The following is a 23,816-nucleotide window of genomic DNA, read 5'->3' as shown; positions in this document are numbered from 1 at the left end:
CCGGTCTTACCGTAATTCTTCAAGTGTTCTGTCCACTTGCAGCTCTGCCCATTCCTTTGCTAGCCTTGGCAGCGGGTGCTAACAGCTCTGGGATCAAGTTATCCAGCTGGGGGCGCTAGTATTCGGGTTAGACAGGGTAGCTTCCACGTATGAGCCCTGCAGCCCTGTCTCACCGGCGTGTAGTGCAGGGTGGGAGGGCTCCAGTCACTAACAGCGGAGCCCTATGGTGAGATAGTGATGTAGCCCTAATGGCACATCTTTCCTCATCCATCCAACATTCACTGCTGGAAGAGCAGCAGCACGTTTCTCTGTCTGCTGCTGTACACCTTTACATTGCTTATACGTTACTGCTTCTACTTGTCTAGTGTTGTCTTTGTAGCTTACAGACAATTTTAGTTAAAAATTCAAAACATGGGGTACACTACCATTGTACTTGGTGTACCCCATAAACTTTAAAACATTCCGTAGAGTACCGTAGAGCTTATCAAGATCTATTTCCACATTAAAGGTCTTTGCTAAAGTTACTGTTATTGCCTTATGGTGTTTGCACAACTGGTGTTATTGTTTTATAGCATTTGTTCTCCTAAGGACCTTAAGCTAGGCTGACTGTATTATCCCTTTAACCTGGGACACTCATGAATTACACAGGTTCTGTGGCTGGCTGACTACAAGCTTGCATTTCACCTGGTTTTAAGCAGCCACAGAACCTGTGTAATTCATGACTGTCCCAAGTTAAAGGGATAATATGGTCAGCCTACTTAAGCATCTCCACACAGAACTAACATTTTTATTGTATTACATAAAAATAATTTTTTTTTATTGTATTACGTATAGTCATCATGATGACATTATAGGCTGCTCTTATGGGTTCTAACACTAGAAAAACGTTATGTTGACATTCTGAATGTCTACATAACATACCACACCCTGTATGTCTATCCAAATGCTATTTGTGCTGCACTAAATGGGTTTTCAAGCTATAACATTTTTTTTTAAATCAGTCCTGTATTTAATACACCTTATTTGTCAAAAATGTTAGGCATCTATTTAATGGGGTCAATTCTATTCGGCAACTAAAGAATAGCGCCGGGAATTAGCTCCCGACGCTATTCAATTCAGCTAAAGTTAAGTCGGCGATGTGCCGTTCTCGCCGACTTAACAGGTAGTTTTGTCGGGAGAACGGGCATTCTCCGACTTAACTACCCGGCGCGAGGCTGATTCCCGACAGAATCAGCCTCGCGCCGGCCGCGAGGCAGCACTTTTGTCGGGTTTCTTCTCTCATCCCCCGGGGATGAGAGAAGAATTCCCGACAATTGCGGGCAACTAGTAGCAGAATTGAATAGCGTCGGGAGCTAATTCCCGGCGCTATTCTTTAGTTGCCGAATAGAATTGACCCCAATGTGTTGGAAAATCTACTTGTCATGGTGCCACAATGTCACCAATCAATATGATTCTAGGTTGCATGGTTTACATTGTCTACATTGTCTCTCTAGAGCAGAGATTTTCAACCTTTCTCTATCGTCCTAGTGGATGCTGGGGTTCCTGAAAGGACCATGGGGAATAGCGGCTCCGCAGGAGACAGGGCACAAAAGTAAAGCTTTCCGATCAGGTGGTGTGCACTGGCTCCTCCCCCTATGACCCTCCTCCAAGCCAGTTAGATTTTTGTGCCCGGCCGAGAAGGGTGCAATCTAGGTGGCTCTCCTAAAGAGCTGCTTAGAGAAAGTTTAGCTTAGGTTTTTTATTTTACAGTGAGTCCTGCTGGCAACAGGATCACTGCAACGAGGGACTTAGGGGAGAAGAAGTGAACTCACCTGCGTGCAGGATGGATTGGCTTCTTGGCTACTGGACATCAGCTCCAGAGGGACGATCACAGGTACAGCCTGGATGGTCACCGGAGCCTCGCCGCCGGCCCCCTTGCAGATGCTGAAACATGAAGAGGTCCAGAATCGGCGGCAGAAGACTCCTCAGTCTTCTAAAGGTAGCGCACAGCACTGCAGCTGTGCGCCATTTTCCTCTCAGCACACTTCACACGGCAGTCACTGAGGGTGCAGGGCGCTGGGAGGGGAGCGCCCTGGGAGGCAAATGAAAACCTGTTTGGCTAAAAATTACCTCACATATAGCCTCCGGGGCTATATGGAGATATTTAACCCCTGCCAGAATACACTAAAGAGCGGGAGACGAGCCCGCCGGAAAAGGGGCGGGGCCTATCTCCTCAGCACACAGCGCCATTTTCCTTACACAGCTCCGCTGGTCAGGACGGCTCCCAGGTCTCTCCCCTGCACTGCACTACAGAAACAGGGTAAAACAAGAGAGGGGGGGCAAAATAGTGGCAAAAATTATATTATAAAAGCAGCTATACAGGGAGTACTTATTATAAGGCTATCCCTGTCATATATAGCGCTTTTGGTGTGTGCTGGCAAACTCTCCCTCTGTCTCCCCAAAGGGCTAGTGGGGTCCTGTCTTCGTTAAGAGCATTCCCTGTGTGTCTGCTGTGTGTCGGTACGTGTGTGTCGACATGTATGAGGACGATATTGGTGTGGAGGCGGAGCAATTGCCAAATATGGGGATGTCACCTCCTAGGGGGTCGACACCAGAATGGATGCCTTTATTTATGGAATTACGGGATAGTGTCAACACGCTAAAGCAGTCGTTTGTCGACATGAGACGGCCGGACAATCAGTTAGTGCCTGTCCAGGCGCCTCAAACACCGTCAGGGGCTGTAAAACGCCCTTTGCCTCAGTCGGTCGACACAGACCCAGACACAGGCACTGATTCCAGTGGCGACGGTGACGAATCAACCGTATTTTCCAGTAGGGCCACACGTTATATGATTTTGGCAATGAAGGAGGCGTTACATTTAGCTGATACTACTGGTACCACTAAACAGGGTATTATGTGGGGTGTGAAAAAACTACCTATAGTTTTTCCTGAATCAGAAGAACTAAATGATGTATGTGATGAAGCGTGGGTTTCCCCCGATAAAAAGATGCTAATTTCAAAGAAGTTATTAGCTTTATACCCTTTCCCGTCAGAGGTTAGGGCGCGCTGGGAAACACCTCCTAGGGTGGATAAGGCGCTCACATGCTTATCTAAACAAGTGGCGTTACCCTCTCCTGAGACGGCCGCACTTAAAGATCCAACAGATAGGAGGATGGAAAATATCCAAAAAAGTATATACACACATACAGGTGTTATACTACGACCAGCTATAGCGTCAGCCTGGATGTGCAGTGCTGGAGTAGTTTGGTCAGAGTCCCTGATTGAAAATATTGATACCCTGGATAGGGACAATGTTTTACTGTCTTTAGAGCAAATAAAGGATGCATTTCTTTATATGCGTGATGCACAGAGGGATATCTGCACACTGGCATCACGGGTAAGTGCTATGTCCATTTCGGCCAGAAGAAGTTTATGGACGCGACAGTGGTCAGGCGATGCGGACTCAAAACGGCATATGGAAGTTTTGCCGTATAAAGGGGAGGAGTTATTTGGAGTCGGTCTATCAGATTTGGTGGCCACGGCTACAGCCGGGAAATCCACCTTTTTACCTCAAGCTACTCCCCAACAGAAAAAGACACCGACTTTTCAACCGCAGTCCTTTCGTTCCTTTAAAAACAAGAGAGCAAAGGGATATTCATATCTGCCACGAGGCAGAGGAAGGGGGAAGAGACACCAACAGGCAGCTCCTTCCCAGGAACAGAAGCCCTCCCCCGCTTCTACAAAAGCCTCAGCATGACGCTGGGGCTTCTCAAGCGGACTCGGGGGTGGTGGGCGGTCGTCTCAAGCATTTCAGCGCGCAGTGGGCTCACTCGCAGGTAGATCCCTGGATCCTGCAGATAATATCTCAGGGGTACAGGTTGGAACTAGAGACAGATCCGCCTCGCCGTTTCCTGAAGTCTGCTTTACCAACGTCCCCCTCCGAAAGGGAGACGGTTTTGGAAGCCATTCACAAGCTGTACTCTCAGCAGGTGATAGTCAAGGTACCTCTTCTACAACAGGGAAAGGGGTATTATTCCACTCTATTTGTGGTACCGAAGCCGGACGGCTCGGTAAGACCTATTCTAAATCTGAAGTCCTTGAACCTGTACATAAAGAAGTTCAAGTTCAAAATGGAGTCACTCAGAGCAGTGATAGCGAACCTGGAAGAAGGGGACTTTATGGTGTCCTTGGACATCAAGGATGCGTACCTCCACGTTCCAATTTACCCCTCACACCAGGGGTACCTCAGGTTCGTTGTACAAAACTGTCACTATCAGTTTCAGACGCTGCCGTTCGGATTGTCCACGGCACCTCGGGTCTTTACAAAGGTAATGGCCGAGATGATGATTCTTCTTCGAAGAAAAGGCGTATTAATTATCCCATACTTGGACGATCTCCTAATAAGGGCAAGGTCCAGAGAACAGCTAGAGAGGGGATTAGCACTGTCTCAAGAAGTGCTAAAACAGCACGGCTGGATTCTGAATATTCCAAAATCCCAGTTAATGCCGACAACTCGTCTGCTGTTCCTAGGGATGATTCTGGACACGGTTCAGAAAAAGGTTTTTCTCCCGGAGGAAAAAGCCAAGGAGTTGTCCGAGCTTGTCAGGAACCTCCTAAAACCAGGAAAGGTGTCTGTACATCAATGCACAAGAGTCCTGGGAAAAATGGTGGCTTCTTACGAAGCAATTCCATTCGGCAGATTCCATGCACGAATTTTCCAGAGGGATCTGTTAGACAAATGGTCAGGGTCGCATCTTCAGATGCACCAGCGGATAACCCTGTCTCCAAGGACAAGGGTATCTCTTCTGTGGTGGTTGCAGAGTGCTCATCTATTGGAGGGCCGCAGATTCGGCATACAGGATTGGATCTTGGTGACCACGGACGCCAGCCTGAGAGGCTGGGGAGCAGTCACACAAGGAAGAAACTTCCAGGGAGTGTGGACGAGCCTGGAAACGTCTCTTCACATAAACATTCTGGAACTAAGAGCAATCTACAATGCTCTAAGCCAGGCAGAACCTCTGCTTCAAGGAAAACCGGTGTTGATCCAGTCGGACAACATCACGGCAGTCGCCCATGTGAACAGACAGGGCGGCACAAGAAGCAGGAGTGCAATGGCAGAAGCTGCAAGGATTCTTCGCTGGGCAGAGAATCATGTGATAGCACTGTCAGCAGTGTTCATCCCGGGAGTGGACAACTGGGAAGCAGACTTCCTCAGCAGACACGACCTTCACCCGGGAGAGTGGGGACTTCATCCGGAAGTCTTCCACATGCTGGTAACCCGTTGGGAAAGACCAATGGTGGACATGATGGCGTCTCGCCTCAACAAAAAACTGGACAGGTATTGCGCCAGGTCAAGAGATCCGCAGGCAATAGCTGTGGACGCGCTGGTAACGCCTTGGGTGTACCAGTCGGTGTATGTGTTTCCTCCTCTGCCTCTCATACCAAAAGTATTGAGAATTATACGGCAAAGAGGCGTAAGAACGATACTAGTGGTTCCGGATTGGCCAAGAAGGACTTGGTACCCGGAACTTCAAGAGATGATCACGGAAGATCCGTGGCCTCTACCTCTAAGGAGGGACTTGCTTCAGCAGGGTCCCTGTCTGTTTCAAGACTTACCGCGGCTGCGTTTGACGGCATGGCGGTTGAACGCCGGATCCTAAAGGAAAAAGGCATGCCGGAAGAAGTCATTCCTACTTTGATTAAAGCAAGGAAGGAAGTAACCGTGCAACACTATCACCGCATTTGGCGAAGATATGTTGCGTGGTGCGAGGATCGGAGTGCTCCGACGGAGGAATTTCAACTGGGTCGATTCCTACATTTCCTGCAATCAGGATTGTCTATGGGTCTCAAATTGGGATCTATTAAGGTTCAAATTTCGGCCCTGTCGATTTTCTTTCAAAAAGAATTGGCTTCAGTTCCTGAAGTCCAGACTTTTGTTAAGGGAGTGCTGCATATACAGCCTCCTGTGGTGCCTCCAGTGGCACCGTGGGATCTCAATGTGGTTTTGGAATTTCTAAAATCTCATTGGTTTGAACCACTAAAAAAGGTGGATTTAAAATATCTCACATGGAAAGTGACCATGTTACTAGCCCTGGCTTCGGCCAGGAGAGTGTCAGAACTGGCAGCTTTATCTTACAAAAGCCCATATCTGATTTTCCATTCGGACAGGGCAGAACTGCGGACTCGTCCGCATTTTCTCCCTAAGGTGGTGTCAGCATTTCATCTGAACCAGCCTATTGTAGTGCCTGCGGCTACAAGTGACTTGGAGGACTCCAAGTTACTGGACGTTGTCAGAGCATTAAAAATATATATTGCAAGGACAGCTGGAGTCAGAAAATCTGACTCGTTGTTTATATTGTATGCACCCAACAAGATGGGTGCTCCTGCGTCTAAGCAGACGATTGCTCGTTGGATCTGTAGCACAATCCAACTTGCACATTCTGTGGCAGGCCTGCCACAGCCTAAATCTGTAAAGGCCCACTCCACAAGGAAGGTGGGCTCATCTTGGGCGGCTGCCCGAGGGGTCTCGGCATTACAACTTTGCCGAGCAGCTACGTGGTCAGGGGAGAACACGTTTGTAAAATTTTACAAATTTGATACTCTGGCTAAGGAGGACCTGGAGTTCTCTCATTCGGTGCTGCAGAGTCATCCGCACTCTCCCGCCCGTTTGGGAGCTTTGGTATAATCCCCATGGTCCTTTCAGGAACCCCAGCATCCACTAGGACGATAGAGAAAATAAGATTTTACTTACCGATAATTCTATTTCTCGGAGTCCGTAGTGGATGCTGGGCGCCCATCCCAAGTGCGGATTATCTGCAATAATTGTACATAGTTATTGTTAACTAATTCGGGTTATTGTTAAGAAGCCATCTTTCAGAGGCTCCTCTGTTATCATACTGTTAACTGGTTTTGATCACAAGTTGTACGGTGTGATTGGTGTGGCTGGTATGAGTCTTACCCGGGATTCAAAATTCCTCCCTTATTGTGTACGCTCGTCCGGGCACAGTACCTAACTGGCTTGGAGGAGGGTCATAGGGGGAGGAGCCAGTGCACACCACCTGATCGGAAAGCTTTACTTTTGTGCCCTGTCTCCTGCGGAGCCGCTATTCCCCATGGTCCTTTCAGGAACCCCAGCATCCACTACGGACTCCGAGAAATAGAATTATCGGTAAGTAAATTCTTATTTTTACAACTCGCGGCACACTGATCCTTTTCCACTAAAGCACGGGTCGCAGCCGTGTCGCCTCACTCCCTATACACTGTGAACGGGAGCCGTGTCGCCTCGACACGGCACCCGTTCACACTAGACAGCTAGCCGGGTTGAACACGTCTTCAACCAGGCTAGCTACCCGGGTAGGATTCCCGGATCACTTGATCCGGGAATTTGCCAGGGAACCCTTTTCCACTAGGGCAAAACACGGGTAAATGCGCGCCCCCGCACATTTCCCCGTGTTTCTAAGAGCTAGTGGAAAAGGGGTAAGAACAAGATGTAAATATTGCCAAGTCAAATGTAACGGTGATGCATGGTGCAGTTGCATGTCCTAGGATGTCATGTTGCAGCTTCTCCATAGGTAACGCCTGAGCCACATCAGAGAAAGCCGGAAGAGCCCAACACTGCCCGGGCCCAAAATTAGAACTGGCTCTGCAACCACTAAACCCACCAGTATTGATCATTCCAGGGCCTCAGTAGTGGCAAAACACTGACGGGCCTGGCTGTGCTTCTATGGCGGCACACCTGGAGATTGCTCAGGGCACACTAGTGTGCCACGGCACAGTGGTTGAAAAACACTGCTCTAGAGGTTGGTGTCACAGGGTTTACTTGTGTACCCTGAACTACAGTTGACTAAAGTTCTTGATTCTGAGAGGCAGTTGTATGAAGCAGTGAGAAGAATGAAGAAGTTCCCCACAGCAACCAATCTGCTTTGAAGTAACATTTATCAAGTACAGTCTAAAATTATAGGTAGCAGCTGATTGAATGCCATAGGTAACGTCTTCACTGGTCCACTTCTCCACTCTTTTTACTGCTTCATACATCTTCTTTCCCTGTCAGATGCAGTGTTGATGCCGCACTCAGATGATCTATGATTTTAGTCTAAATCGCAGAGCACATGTGTCGATTTGTCTGCATTCTGAGATGCAGTACAGAATTGGAGGCAGGGTCTGTGGGAGTTAGTAGGCGGTCACGTAATTCAGTGATGGAAATTCACTTTATCAAGATGCTGCAATTGGGTGTCTCAGCTCTGTGGAATTAGCCTTGGCATTAGCATAAGACACAAATGTGACTGCTGTAAAAGATTAATCTATTTTCAACCTAGAATACACGGACAAAAGTATTGTTATATTTCTCTAACGTCCTAGTGGATGCTGGGGACTCCGTAAGGACCATGAGGAATAGACGGGCTCCGCAGGAGACAGGGCACTTTAAGAAAGAATTAGGAATACTGGTGTGCACTGGCTCCTCCCTCTATGTCCCTCCTCCAGACCTCCGTTTGAATCTGTGCCCGGTTGAGCTGGGTGCACCTTAGTGAGCTCTCCTGAGCTTGCTAATAAGAATGTATTTTGTTAGGATTTTTTATTTTCAGAGAGATCTGCTGGCAACAGACTCTCTGCTTCGTGGGACTGAGGGGAGAGAAGCAGACCTACTCACTGTGGATAGGTCATGCTTCTTAGGCTACTGGACACCATTAGCTCCAGCGGGATCGAAACCAGGAACGCACCCTTGGGCGTCCGATCCCAGAGCCGCGCCGCCGTCCCCCCTCGCAGAGCCAGAAGCCGGCGTGAGAAGCAAGAAGACTTCAAAAGCGGCGGCAGAAGACTCCAGTCTTCATATGAGGTAGTGCACAGCACTGCAGCTGTGCGCCATTGCTCCCACATTAAACCCACACACTCCGGTCACTGTAGGGTGCAGGGCGCAGGGGGGTGCCCTGGGCAGCAATTAGAGACCTCTTGACAAAATGGGCATATATACAGTTGGGCACTATATATGAATGAGCCCCCGCCATTATTTTACACACAATCGCGGGACAGAAGCCCGCCGCTGAGGGGGCGGGGCTTCTTCCTCAGCACTCACCAGCGCCATTTTCTCTCCACAGCTCCGCTGAGAGGAAGCTCCCCAGGCTCTCCCCTGCAGATTCACGGTAGAAAGAGGGTAAAAAGAGAGGGGGGCACATAAATTTAGCGCAAAATCTATATACAGCAGCTACTGGGTAAACACTAAGTTACTGTGTAATTCCTGGGTCATATAGCGCTGGGGTGTGTGCTGGCATACTCTCTCTCTGTCTCTCCAAAAGGCCTATTGGGGGTTCTGTCCTCAAATAGAGCATCCCCTGTGTGTGTGGTGTGTCGGTACGCGTGTGTCGGCATGTTTGACGAGGAAGGCTATGTGGAAGCAGAGCAGGTACAAATGAATGTGGTGTCTCCGCCGACGGCGCCGACACCTGATTGGATGGATATGTGGAAGGTTTTAAATGATAATGTAAATTCCTTGCATAAAAGGTTGGATAAAGCTGAAGCCTTGGGACAGTCAGGGTCTCAACCCATGCCTGATCCTACAGCGCAGAGACCATCAGGGTCTCAGAAGCGCCCACTATCCCAAATTGTTGACACAGATATCGACACGGATTCTGACTCCAGTGTCGATGGCGATGATGCAAAGTTGCAGCCTAAAATGGCTAAAGCCATCCGCTACATGATTATAGCAATGAAGGATGTATTGCACATCTCAGAGGAAAACCCAGTCCCTGACAAGAGGGTTTATATGTATGGGGAAAAAAGGCAAGAGGTGACTTTTCCCCCTTCACATGAGTTATGTGAAAAAGCTTGGGAATCTCCAGATAGAAAAATGCAGATTTCCAAACGGTTGCTTATGGCGTATCCTTTCCCGCCAACGGACAGGTTACGCTGGGACTCCTCCCCTAGGGTAGACAAAGCTTTAACACGCTTATCTAAGAAGGTAGCCCTGCCGTCACAGGATACGGCCACCCTAAAAGATCCTGCGGATAGAAAGCAGGAAGGTATCCTGAAGTCCGTTTATACACATTCAGGTACCCTACTAAGGCCGGCAATTGCGTCGGCCTGGATGTGTAGTGCTGTAGCAGCATGGACAGATACTTTATCTGAGGAACTTGATACCTTGGACAAGGATACTATATTACTGACCCTGGGGCATATAAAAGACGCTGTCCTATATATGAGAGATGCCCAGAGAGACATTTGCTTACTGGGCTCTAGAATAAATGCAATGTCGATTTCTGCCAGAAGGGTCCTGTGGACTCGGCAATGGACAAGTGATGCCGACTCAAAAAAGCACATGGAGGTTTTACCTTATAAGGGTGAGGAATTGTTTGGGGACGGTCTTTCGGACCTAGTTTCCACAGCTACGGCTGGGAAGTCAAATTTTTTGCCATATATTCCCTCGCAACCTAAGAAAGCACCGTATTACCAAATGCAGTCCTTTCAATCACAAAGAGGCAAGAAAGTCCGAGGTGTGTCCTTTCTTGCCAGAGGCAGGGGTAGAGGAAAGAAGCTGCATAATACAGCTAGTTCCCAGGAACAGAAGTCCTCCCCGGCTTCCACTAAATCCACCGCATGACGCTGGGGCTCCACAGGTGGAGCCAGGAGCGGTGGGGGCGCGTCTCCGAAATTTCAGCCACCAGTGGGTTCGCTCACGGGTGGATCCCTGGGCTATACAGATTGTATCTCAGGGATACAAGCTGGAATTCGACGTGATGCTCCCTCACCGTTGCCTCAAATCGGCCCTGCCAGCTTCCCCCATAGAGAGGGAAATAGTGTTAGCGGCAATTCACAAAATATATCTCCAGCAGGTGGTGGTAAAGGTTCCCCTCCAACAGGGAAGGGGTTACTATTACACAATGTTTGTGGTACCGAACCCGGACGGTTCGGTCAGACCCATATTGAATTTAAAATCCCTGAACATTTACCTGAAAAGGTTCAAGTTCAAGATGGAATCGCTCAGGGCGGTCATTGCAAGCCTGGAAGAGGGGGATTTTATGGTGTCTCTGAACATAAAGGATGCTTACCTGCATGTCCCCATTTATCCACCTCATCAGGAGTACCTCAGATTTGTGGTACAGGACTGTCATTACCAATTCCAGACGTTGCCGTTTGGTCTGTCCACGGCACCGAGAATATTTACCAAGGTAATGGCAGAAATGATGGTGCTCCTACGAAGGCAAGGAGTCACAATTATCCCATACTTGGACGATCTCCTCATAAAGGCGAGGTCCAGAGAGCAGTTGCTGATCAGCGTAGCACACTCTCGGGAAGTGTTGCAACAGCACGGCTGGATTCTGTATATTCCAAAGTCGCAGCTGATTCCTACGACGCGTCTGCCCTTCCTGGGCATGATTCTGGACACAGACCAGAAGAAGGTGTTTCTCCTGGCGGAGAAGGCCCAGGAGCTCGTGACTCTGGTTAGAGACCTCTTAAAACCAAAACAGGTGTCGGTGCATCAATGCACTCAAGTCCTGGGAAAGATGGTGGCGTCGTACGAAGCCATTCCCTTCGGCAGGTTCCATGCGAGGACCTTTCAGTGGGATCTGTTGGACAAGTGGTCCGGATCGCATCTTCAGATGCATCGGCTGATCACCCTATCCCCCAGGGCCAGGGTGTCTCTTCTGTGGTGGCTGCTGAGTGCTCACCTTCTCGAGGGCCGCAGGTTCGGCATACAGGACTGGGTCCTGGTGACCACGGATGCAAGCCTCCGAGGGTGGGGGACAGTCACTCAGGGAAGAAATTTCCAGGGTCTGTGGTCAAGTCAGGAGACTTGTCTGCACATCAATATCCTGGAACTAAGGGCCATATACAACGCCCTAAGTCAAGCGGAGCCTCTGCTTCGCAACCAACCGGTGCTGATTCAGTCAGACAACATCACCGCAGTGGCTCATGTTATCCGCCAAGGCGGCATAAGGAGCAGGGTGGCGATGGCGGAAGCCACCAGATTTCTTCGCTGGGCGGGGAATCACGTGCCAGCACTGTCAGCAGTGTTCATTCCGGGAGTGGACAACTGGGAAGCAGACTTCCTCAGCAGGCACGACCTCCACCCGGGAGAGTGGGGACTTCATCAAGAAGTCTTCACACAGATTACAAATCGATGGGAACTGCCACAGGTGGACATGATGGCATCCCGCCTCAACAAGAAGCTACAAAGGTATTGCGCCAGGTCAAGATACCCTCAGGCGATAGCTGTGGACGCACTAGTGACACCGTGGGTGTTCCAGTCGGTTTATGTGTTTCCTCCTCTTCCTCTCATACCCAAGGTTCTGAGAATCGTAAGAAAAAGAGGAGTGAGAACAATACTCATTGTTCCGGATTGGCCAAGAAGGACTTGGTATCCGGAACTGCAAGAAATGCTCACAGAGGACCCATGGCCTCTGCCTCTCAGACAAGATCTGTTGCAACAGGGGCCCTGTCTGTTCCAAGACTTACCGCGGCTGCGTTTGACGGCATGGCGGTTGAACGCTGGATCCTAGCGGAGAAAGGCATTCCGGATGAGGTTATTCCTACGCTAATAAAGGCTAGGAAGGACGTGACAGCAAAACATTATCACCGTATATGGCGAAAATATGTTGCTTGGTGTGAGGCCAGGAAGGCCCCTACAGAGGAATTCCAGCTGGGCCGTTTCCTTCACTTCCTACAGTCGGGAGTGACTATGGGCTTAAATTTAGGGTCCATTAAGGTCCAAATTTCGGCCCTATCCATTTTCTTTCAAAAGGAACTGGCTTCTCTTCCTGAAGTTCAGACGTTTGTAAAGGGAGTGCTGCATATTCAGCCCCCTTTTGTGCCACCAGTGGCACCTTGGGTTCTTAACGTGGTGTTGGGTTTCCTGAAATCTCACTGGTTTGAGCCACTTAAGACCGTGGAGTTAAAATATCTCACGTGGAAGGTGGTCATGCTATTGGCCTTAGTTTTGGCTAGGCGTGTGTCAGAATTGGCGGCTTTGTCACATAAAAGCCCCTATCTGGTTTTCCATATGGACAGGGCAGAATTACGGAATCGTCCGCAATTTCTGCCGAAAGTGGTGTCATCTTTTCATTTGAACCAACCTATTGTGGTAGAGAAGAACAATTCCAGACGCGCTGTCACAGCTGCCAGCAAGGGATTGTCAGTCCCAATACAGAGTTTTTACAACAAAAGGCAAGTAAGCCGGCGCTGGCTGTCTTTCCAATAATTAAAACAACTATGGATGATTGAAAAACACTTGTATTTATTAACTGACACTAATTAGTGAATAAAAACATGAATAAAATATAAAATTCACACAATCATATAAAATTAAGGGCATATATGGAGCTGAGAAAAAATTCAAATGTGCTGCTAATGAGTGTCCACTGAGGATCCCGGACTAGAACACTGGACAAAAGTTCCCTGGGGAAGAGAAATGGAATACAGCTGGTTTTACCCGTATATGCGGAGGCTTCCAATTGCTTTTGAAAACAGCAGGCGAGCTGTATCACTTGTATTCAAGCTGGGTCTCTCCGATGGATGCTGTAATTGATATGTCCCACAGAGAACAAATCCAAGGCAGGTGTTCCAAAAGAGATTGTCAAAAGTCCATATCTGGATCCTGTGATGAAGTGGAGCACTGGTGATAGTGGTGATGGCAGCTTTTTCACACTTAACGCGTTTCCCTAGGCACGGTCACCTAGCTTCATCAGAAGCCATAGTTGTTTTAATTATTGGAAAGACAACCTATTGTGGTGCCTGCGGCTACTCGTGACTTGGAGGATTCCAAGTTACTAGATGTAGTCAGGGCTTTGAAGGTTATGTAGCCAGAACGGCTGGAGTCAGGAAAACAGAGTCGCTGTTTATCCTGTATGCATCCAACAAGCTGGGTGCTCCTGCTTCAAAGCAAACCATTGCTCGCTGGATCTGTAACACGATTCAGTAGGCTCATTCTGCGGCTGGATTGCCGCTCCAAAATCAGTGAAAGCCCATTCCACAAGGAAGGTGGGCTCTTCTTGGGCGGCTGCCCGAGGGGTCTCGGCATTACAGCTTTGCCGAGCTGCTGCTTGGTCGGGTTCAAACACATTTGCAAAATTCTACAAGTTTGATACCCTGGCTGAGGAGGACCTGGTGTTTGCCCATTCGGTGCTGCAGAGTCATCCGCACTCTCCCGCCCGTTTTGGAGCTTTGGTATAATCCCCATGGTCCTTACGGAGTCCCCAGCATCCACTAGGACGTTAGAGAAAATAAGATTTTACTCACCGGTAATTCTATTTCTCGTAGTGGATGCTGGGCGCCCGTCCCAAGTGCGGACTTTCTGCAATACGTGTATATAGTTATTGCTTAACAAAGGGTTATGTAGCATCGGTTGAGTGATGCTCAGTTGTTGTTCATACTGTTAACTGGGTAAGTTTATCACAAGTTGTACAGTGTGATTGGTGTGGCTGGTATGAGTCTTACCCTGGATTCCAAAATCCTTTCCTTGTAATGTCAGCTCTTCCGGGCACAGTTTCCTTAACTGAGGTCTGTAGGAGGGGCATAGAGGGAGGAGCCAGTGCACACCAGATAGTACCTAATCTTTCTTTTAGAGTGCCCAGTCTCCTGCGGAGCCCGTCTATTCCCCATGGTCCTTACGGAGTCCCCAGCATCCACTACGGACTACGAGAAATAGAATTACCGGTGAGTAAATTCTTATTTTAACACACCCAACACGATTTTATTACATATTTTTATTTTATTTAATGAACAGCTGAAACATTGATGGTTGAGATATTGTTCCATTGATTATCAGAACATCACAAACTGCTATTTTTCAGTGGCAGCTTCTCTCTGCAGCAGTCCACTATGTAGAGGGGGCCGCTGATTTTTATTACACTAATCCTGGCGGCTCCAGAGAGGAGCAGGTGCCGGACATACACAGGAACGCTGCTGCTCATTTTACACGTCCCTGGCATCTGCAGAGAGGAGCAGGCGCCAGGTACACACAAGGGGCTATGGCTCATTGCATTAGGTTTCCCCGGCGACTGCTCCTCTCATTAGTTGGACGGAGGGGTGCAGTTGGGCTGGCCGATCAGCAGACACGGGGGCACAACCTGTGCAGAGGGGCTAGGACAGCGGTGGCCAACCTGTGGCTCTTGAGCCTCATGCGGCTCTTTCTTTATTCAAATGTGGCTCCCGACACTCAGTCACGTGACCACAACAGATCCGGAAACTGATGCACTCCAGCCAGACAGGCAGCAGCAGCACTACAGAGACTGAGAACTGAGAGAGCCAGATACTAGAGGTGAGACACCCACTGGCAAACAGAGGACTCATAAGGGGCTGCTGCAATGGCACAAGGTGTATTTTTGGAGGGGGGGGTAGGGGGGGGCTGTAGTGACACATGAGGGTCCCGGCAGGAGTGACACAGGAGAGTGCTGGCAGGAGTGACTCATGGGGGAGCTGGCTGTAGTGATATACTGTAGGAGTGTGCTAGCAGGAGTGACACATGAGGTAGCTGGCTGAAGTGAAACAGTAGCGTATGTGGAAGTGGCTTTTTAAATGCATTTTATGTTGGTTCTGGCTTTAAAAATTTATTTTATATGGATCTGGCTTTTTAAATGTATTTTATACCAGAGGCGTGGCCTAGCAGGCACAAGGCCACACCCCATTTTTGCATGTGCGCCTGTGGCTTGATGTCGGCTCTTTGATGTGCCTAACAAGATTTTTTGGCTCTTTGTTTCTGACTCGTTGGCCACCCCTGGGCTAGGAGGTCTCTCTGAGACTGGCGGCCGCTGGAAGATTATTTTCCAGCAGCCTCACAATGGCCGTTTCTGACTGGTGGTATCTGATGTGACCATATCAGCAAAAGCCCAGCCTGGTGTAGTTCCATTTGATGTGACCATACCAGGCGGGTCTACTACGTTAGACCAGCGCTCGGGATCCCGGCGCACAGCATACCGGCGCTGGGATCCCGACAGCCGGAATGCTGGCAGCGGAGCGAGCGCAAAAGAGCCCCTTGCGGGCACGGTGGCATGCTACACGCGCCACGCTATTTATTCTCCCTCCAGGGGTGTCGTGGACACCCCATGAGGTAGAGTAGTTGTCGGGATTCCGGCAGCGGGATCCCGACAGCCGGGATATCGAGCTCCTCCCCCACCAGTCAAGTGGTTAAAACTCTCATATACTGTACTCTATGCTGCGATATCCTAACACAGTTTAGCAATCTAACAGTTTTTAGAATACATTAATGCTGTTAGTTTTTTAGAATTCAGAATAATTTGTTCATTTGTAAATAATGCAATGGCTATAAACTTTTAACTACATTTTTATTTACAGAAAACTAGGTTGTGCACAGTGTTCTAATAGACACAGTACTTGATATGGAAGAACAGGATACTGCACTGCAAGTGTATCGCTTTTTTTCCCTAAGTAACTGGAAACTACTTTTCCCTTTGCTGAACAGAGCCAAGTGCATTTACAGTAATTGTGTGGTCAGACAGAACATTTATTGTGCCTTGGAAATATTTGATCTGTGATCAATATAGTTTGTTTTCTAAAAGACATTAACAATTTACTTTTATTTTTTTCCTAAAGACTTTCCCTTTCCAAAACCAATGTTAATGGTATTACTTAGCTTAGTAAATGTGTACCATTAACTTAATTTCAGAGAAATTGGGGACCACAGACAAATGTGGGCTATCACAGGAATAAGGCACATGTGGCCAGAATTGACACTTGTGTTATATATTGTGACATACATGTCAGGGATGACTGCATGATTTTCAAAACCGGTTCTCTCATGCCACGTTTTGTCTGTTTATGTGCACTTTGGAATAAGGAGGAAAAGCGGATCTGGTTGGGCATATTATTAGAATACTAATCTAATTGCATCCATTGTTGTACCACATCCATAGGATGGCTTTTAATACTCTGTAGAAAAGAGGTCACAATCCAAGGCATCAGGCATAAACAATGGATTTTGATGATCTATGGAAGGGTAAAAAACTGTTTCAAGAGGGCATATATAAGTAAAGTCAATAAATTGAAGTGATATGAAAGATTAAAAAAAACTTTTACAATGACTTGCCTTGATGTTCTAAATTAAATATTTTTATATAATTAAAAGTAGACTTATTGATGGTGATTTCGAAGGGGCTTACTTTTTAAAGTTTGCACACAATGGGGAGAATTCAGTTGTTTTGTGCATCCAACTGGGGGCTATTCAATTGTTTTTGGCTGCCCATCACTTACTGAATTGTGAAATTCTGCTCTCACTCTCCTGAGGTGTGAGCAGAAATCTTCCCAAATAACTTCCGGTCACTTTAGATGGGGAGCTACAGCTGCACAAAATATTTAAATTCCTCCAAGGTATTGGAATTGTTTTAACACATTGCAAAACAATAAAAACAATAGAGTAATAGTGTTCACTCTAGGCTGTTTTAGCAGGGCGCTGCGCCCTGCCCGTTTTTTAGCAGGCAAAACCCGCCCTGCCCCTTTTGCGGTGCCCTGCTAGAACAGCCGCCCGCTTCCTGCCCTCCCGGCGTGTATAGATGCCGTGCGCATGCGCGCGGCATCCATTCACGCATTGGGAGAGGGCTGGGGGAAGCTCGGCACCGACGGAGGTGCTGGGCACGCCCCCAACAGTGACGTCGCCGGCCACAGACGCTCTCTACAGTAGCGTCTGTGGGCTGCACCGCCCCCTAAAATGATGTAGGCGTGGCCACGCCCCCTAATTTGCGTCGCCGCGCCCCCGTTTCGGGCGCGCGCATATGTGCCCCCGGAGTCCGGCACCCTGCCCCTTTTCACTCCTAGAGTGAACACTAGAGTAACATAGATTATCTTAAAACAAACTAAATTACAGATGTGTTCTCATACACCTATCCTCAATACGCACAATACGCCTGGCATGACTGAACTGCTCTGATAGGTGCAGCGTATTTTCTATAACTTTATATATTATTTGCATCACAGTGTACTGCTGGGCTGGGATGAAACACAACTGAACTTCGCATGAGAAAAAGCAGCATCATAGTACTTCCTATACAGATTCAGAAACATTCACACATACTGTAGATGTACAAATGTCACACATCAAATTGATTGGTGTAATCTAGCAAAGTAGTTTTCTCCCTTCCCGCTTTTTATGTGCAAATAAGATGAACGTCTCCTTTGACCTGCTGCATTGAGAGGGCCTGTTTGGTATGACTGGAGCCGCAGTGTATGAGGACACATCTGTAGATATTACAGAATTTTTTTTTAAATGTTTTTCAGGATTTGTTTTTGTTTTTAATATACAGGGTTTTTTTTTTATTCTTTTGATCTTGGATTGAGCTGGGGAAAAAAATCATCCTAGAATTTAGTCTCCTTGTAACAATCATTAATGATTTAATATTACAGCTCTTACGTATTCAGAAGGGACCTCCTATTTCAACAGCTCAGCAATTCCTTAGTCCACGTAATTCAGGCTTCAAATACATGACCTGAAACCTAGCTAATGTTGTATTGTACATGTTTGTGCACATTAGGGGTCTTACTCACTGACAAATCAACCAGAGCTCCTACGCAGACAGCCTGATAATGTATATTAACTCAGACCTCAAGGACTATTTTTTTTGTTTTGTTTTTTTTAAATGTAGAACATCTAAAATGCTGCCATTTCTCTGTACAGAGAAAACTTCCTTAGCTTTAAAATAGAAACTGGAACCCACTATACAGGTTTTTTTTACTAGGCAGTACAGAAGAATTTACATTAGACAATATAACTTAACCACAGCAAATATGTTTAATCCAGGAATTGTAAAATCTACATTTCCATGGTACTCAAATGCATTAAGGATCATTTGGTGACTGTAATCCTAGTGGCTCTGGACTGGCCTCGCAGGTTGTGGTACGCCGATAGTCACAAAATTTCGTCAGGTCCCGGGTGGCGTCTTCCACTTCGTCCAGACCTGCTACAACAAGGTCTTTATCTACATGAGGACCTTTCTTGGTTGTCTTTAATGGCCTTGCTTTTGAAACCTACTTTCCAGCCAAAGAAATAGTTTTTCCTATGTTTCATCCTTCAATGAGTTCCTGAGACCAGGGTGATCTGGCTCTACTAGACGTAGTTCGAGCTCACCGGATTTACTTGGACAAGATTTCTGCCCACCGCACAGATTCACTGCTTGTTCTTTACAACTCACATAAACGTGGTTGGCCGGCTACTAAGCAGACAATTGCATGGTCATCACTCTAGCCTATGCTAGTAAGGGCAGCTGGCACCAGACTGGGTATCAGTGCATTCCACTTGGGCGGTGGTGACCTCCTGGGCAGTGCAACGTGGGCTTTGGCAGAAAAGATCTGTCGGGTAGCTACATGGTCCCTCTGTTTACGCATTTACTTTCTATTGTCGCATTCATGTATTTTTCTCCAGTGACGCCCACTTTGGGCATACACTTCTCCAGTCAGGCAGCCTGAGCGTTCTCTACCCTGGGGGTGGCTGTTAAACGTCTCATGGTCCAATGTCCCACTAGCCTTGCTGACAGAAAAAAATAGGATTTTTGGTAACTTACCATTGAATCCTTTTCACTGAAGCAGGCTGTGGAACACTGCAATCACCCCCTCATGCTCACTTGTGTAAGGTTTTTAGTTCTTGATAGTCTTTTCCCTAGTATTATAACAGTTTCACTGGGTTATGGATAATCCTCTTAGGACTCTTTCAAATAAGTACTGGCATGATGGGGTTGCAGAGGGGAGAAGCTTAAAAATAAAGTTACAGTAGTTTAAGTGCAACACTAAAGTGCAACACACTGTCCGATCCGTTGGGGACTGACGTCATGAACTGGGTGGGCGTGTACACACGCTCACCCAGTTCAGCTGTCAATCACCGCCGGCTGCCGCAGCATGTGTACGACCGCCCGTACACACACAGCGACGCGCCAATATATCGGTAGATATATTGGGCGTCGGCTGTGCTGCAGGGTCGACGCGATATGTCTGTGAACGACTGAGTTCACAGACATATCGCCCGTACACACTGGCCTACGGACCCACGATTTATCGGCCGTTCAAGAGAATATATTAGCCAGTGTGTACCCACCTTAAGACCCAACCTGCAATCCCATTGTCGAGTGTCCCACAGCCTGCTTCAGAGAAAAGTATTCAACTGTAAGGGACCAAAAATGCTATTTTCCTTTAATAATAAATATTTCTCTTACATCATTGGTACCATGGGGTATAAACGGGTCCACTAGCTGGCTCCTCCCTCTATGCCACTCCTACCAGACTTGGTTTAGAAAATGTGCCCGGAGGAGCCGGTCACGCTTGGGAAGCTCCTGAAGAGTTTTCTGCATTTATTTTATTTTTTATTGTTTTCAGGCCGGTCTGGATGGCACCAGACTGCCTGCTTCATGGGACTTAGGGGCAGGACACGGCCCAGCCTCCCTAGGGTTAGTGGCCCCGTTCCCTGCTGACAGAACACTGAGCTCCTGAGGGTCCTATTCGCAAGCCCCACCACGACAAGCGTACAGACCTGCAGCACGCCGCCACCCCTAACAGAGCCAGAAGTCAGAAGACTGGTGAGTAGGTGGCCGGCGTCCTGTTTAGCGGGTCGCTGTCTGTAATGGCGGCACAAGGGTAGGAGTGCAGCGCTGACATGCAGGCTGCGCTACAGGCTTCAGAGACACTGTAGTGACCGCTGTGAGGGGCGAGCTGATTAGCGCCATTTTCCCTCTACAGCTATACGCAGGCAGATTGACAGGGAAGCGCAGCTCCTCCACAGGGACTCCAGAACACCTCAGCGGTACCAGGGGTCATAGCAGGGGTGGGGAGAGCAATATTTGGTGTACTAAGCCCTATTAAGGGTACTTAGTTTGCGACCCAGCTAAACTTGTTATTTAGCTTTAGGGGTGCTGTGTAGCTGGCCCCATTATACTCTGTCTCCCTAGGAGGGCTTTGTGTGAATTAACTCTATTTCTCTGACGTCCTAGTGGATGCTGGGAACTCCGTAAGGACCATGGGGAATAGCGGGCTCCGAAGGAGGCTGGGCACTCTATAAAGATTTATGACTACCTGGTGTGCACTGGCTCCTCCCACTATGACCCTCCTCCAAGCCTCAGTTAGATTTTGTGCCCGGCCGAGGTTGGATGCACACTAGGGGCTCTCCTGAGCCCTTAGAAAGAAAGTATAGTTTAGGTTTTTTATTTTCAGTGAGACCTGCTGGCAACAGGCTCACTGCAGCGAGGGACTAAGGGGAGAAGAAGCAAACTCGCCTGCTTGCAGACGGATTGGGCTTCTTAGGCTACTGGACACCATTAGCTCCAGAGGGATCGACCGCAGGCCCAGTCCTTGGTGTTCGGTCCCGGAGCCGCGCCGCCGTCCCCCTTACAGAGCCAGAAGCAAGAAGAGGTCCGGAAAAACGGCGGCAGAAGACATCCGTCTTCACCAAGGTAACGCACAGCACTGCAGCTGTGCGCCATTGCTCCTCATACACACTTCATACTCCGGTCACTGAGGGTGCAGGGTGCTGGGGGGGGGGGGGGGGGGGGTGCCCTGAGAAGCAATAATAGCACCTTGGCTGGCAAAAATTCCACAATATATAGCCCCAGAGGCTATATATGTGGAAAATACCCCTGCCAGAATATGGAAAAAAGCGGGAGAATAGTCCGCGGAAAAGGGGCGGAGCTATCTCTCACAGCACACTGGCGCCATTTCTCCTTCACAGATCCGCTGGAAGGAAGCTCCCTGGCTCTCCCCTGCAGTCTACTCTACAGAACAGGGTAAAAAAAAAAAAGAGAGGGGGGGCACTAAATTTAGGCGCAGTATATATTATATAGAAAAAGCAGCTATAGGGGACGTAACTCAGTCCCTGCATTATATAGCGCTCTGGTGTGTGCTGGCATACTCTCACTCTGTCCCCCCAAAGGGCTTTTGTGGGTCCTGTCCTCATTCGGAGCATTCCTTGTGTGTGTGCGGTGTGTCGGTACGGCTGTGTCGACATGTTTGATGAGGATAATGATGTGGAGGCGGAGCAGATGCCTTTAGAAGGGATGTCACCCCCTGCGGGGCAGACACCTGAGTGAATGGGCTTATGGAAAGTAATGAGTGCACGTATAGACTCCTTACATAAGAAAATTTACGACATGCCAAATGTGGGACAGCCGACTTCTCAGCTCGTGCCTGCCCAGGCGTCGCATGGGTCGTCAGGGGCTCTAAAACGCCCGCTACCTCAAGCAGACCCGGATGTCGACACTGATACTGACACCAGTGTCGACGACGATGAGTCTAACCTGATGCCCACTAAGGCCATTCACTGCATGATTGAGGCAATGAAAGAGGTGTTACACATTTCTGATATAACTACAGGTACCACTAAAAGGGGTATTATGTTTGGAGAGAAAAAACTACCCGTAGTTTTTCCCCCATCAGATGAATTAAATGAAGTGTGTGAAGAAGCGTGGGCTTTCCCTGATAAAAAATTGGTAATTCCTAAGAAGGTACTAATGGCGTTCCCTTTCCCGCCAGAGGATAGGTCACGTTGGGAAACACCCCCTAGAGTGGATAAAGCGCTCACACGTTTGTCTAAAAAGGTGGCACTACCGTCTCCGGATACGGCCGCTCTCAAGGAACCTGCTGATAGAAAGCAGGAGGCGATCCTGAAGTCTGTATATACACACACAGGCATTATACTTAGGCCAGCTATTGCGTCAGCTTGGATGTGCAGTGCTGCCGCTGCGTGGTCAGATAAACTGTCAGAAAATATTGACACGTTAGACAGAGACACGATCCTGTTAACCATAGACCATATAAAAGACTCAGTCTTATATATGAGAGATGCACAGAGGGAAATCTGCCGACTGGCATCTAAAGTAAGTGCATTGTCCATTTCTGCTAGGAGAGGCTTATGGACTCGCCAGTGGACAGGAGATGCAGATTCAAAAAAGCACATGGAAGTGTTGCCATATAAGGGTGAGGAATTATTTGGGGATGGTCTCTCGGACCTAGTTTCCACAGCAACGTCTGGGAAGTCAGCATTTTTACCCCATGTCCCCTCACAGCCTAAGAAGGCGCCGTTTTATCAGGTTCAGTCCTTTCGGACCCGAAAAACAGGCGTGGAAAAGGCGGGTCCTTTCTGTCCAGAGGCAGAGGTAGGGGAAAAAGGCTGCAACAAACAGCAGGTTCCCAGGAGCAAAAGTCCTCCCCCGCTTCTTCTTCCAAGTCCGCCGCATGACGGTGGGGCTCCACAGGCGGAGCCAGGTACGGTGGGGGGTCGCCTCAAAAATGTCAGCGATCAGTGGGCTCGCTCACAGGTGGATCCCTGGATCCTGCAAATAGTATCTCAGGGGTACAAGCTGGAATTCGAGGCGTCCCCACCCCACCGGTTCCTAAAATCTGCCTTGCCGATTGCTCCCTCAGACAGGGAGGCGGTGCTAGCGGCAATTCACAAGCTGTATTCCCAGCAGGTGATAATCAAGGTACCCCTACTTCAACAAGGCCGGGGTTATTATTCCACACTATTTGTGGTGCCGAAACCGGACGGTTCGGTGAGACCCATTCTAAATTTGAAATCCTTGAACACGTACATAAAAAAATTCAAGTTCAAGATGGAATCGCTCAGGGTGGTTATTGCAAGCCTGGACGAGGGGGATTACATGGTATCCCTGGACATCAAGGATGCTTACTTGCATGTCCCCATTTACCATCCTCACCAGGAGTACCTCAGATTTGTGGTACAGGATTGCCATTACCAATTCCAGACGCTGCCGTTTGGACTGTCCACGGCACCGAGGGTATTTACCAAGGTTATGGCGGAAATGATGATACTCCTTCGAAGAAAGGGAGTTTTAATTATCCCGTACTTGGACGATCTCCTAATAAAAGCGAGGTCCAAGGAACAGTTGTTGGTGGGAGTAGCA

General features: G+C 48.4%; 1 protein-coding gene across 3 annotated transcripts in view; it reads left to right on the top strand.

The window, feature by feature from the left end:
* Positions 1-23,816, top strand: part of AP1AR (adaptor related protein complex 1 associated regulatory protein) — a 192,138-nt gene that overhangs the window by 375 nt on the left and 167,947 nt on the right. The gene's annotated exons all lie outside the window — the stretch shown is intronic.

Source organism: Pseudophryne corroboree, chromosome 1, assembly GCF_028390025.1.
Source record: "Pseudophryne corroboree isolate aPseCor3 chromosome 1, aPseCor3.hap2, whole genome shotgun sequence".
NCBI lineage: Eukaryota > Metazoa > Chordata > Amphibia > Anura > Myobatrachidae > Pseudophryne > Pseudophryne corroboree.
This window is presented reverse-complemented; position numbering and strand designations above follow the sequence as displayed.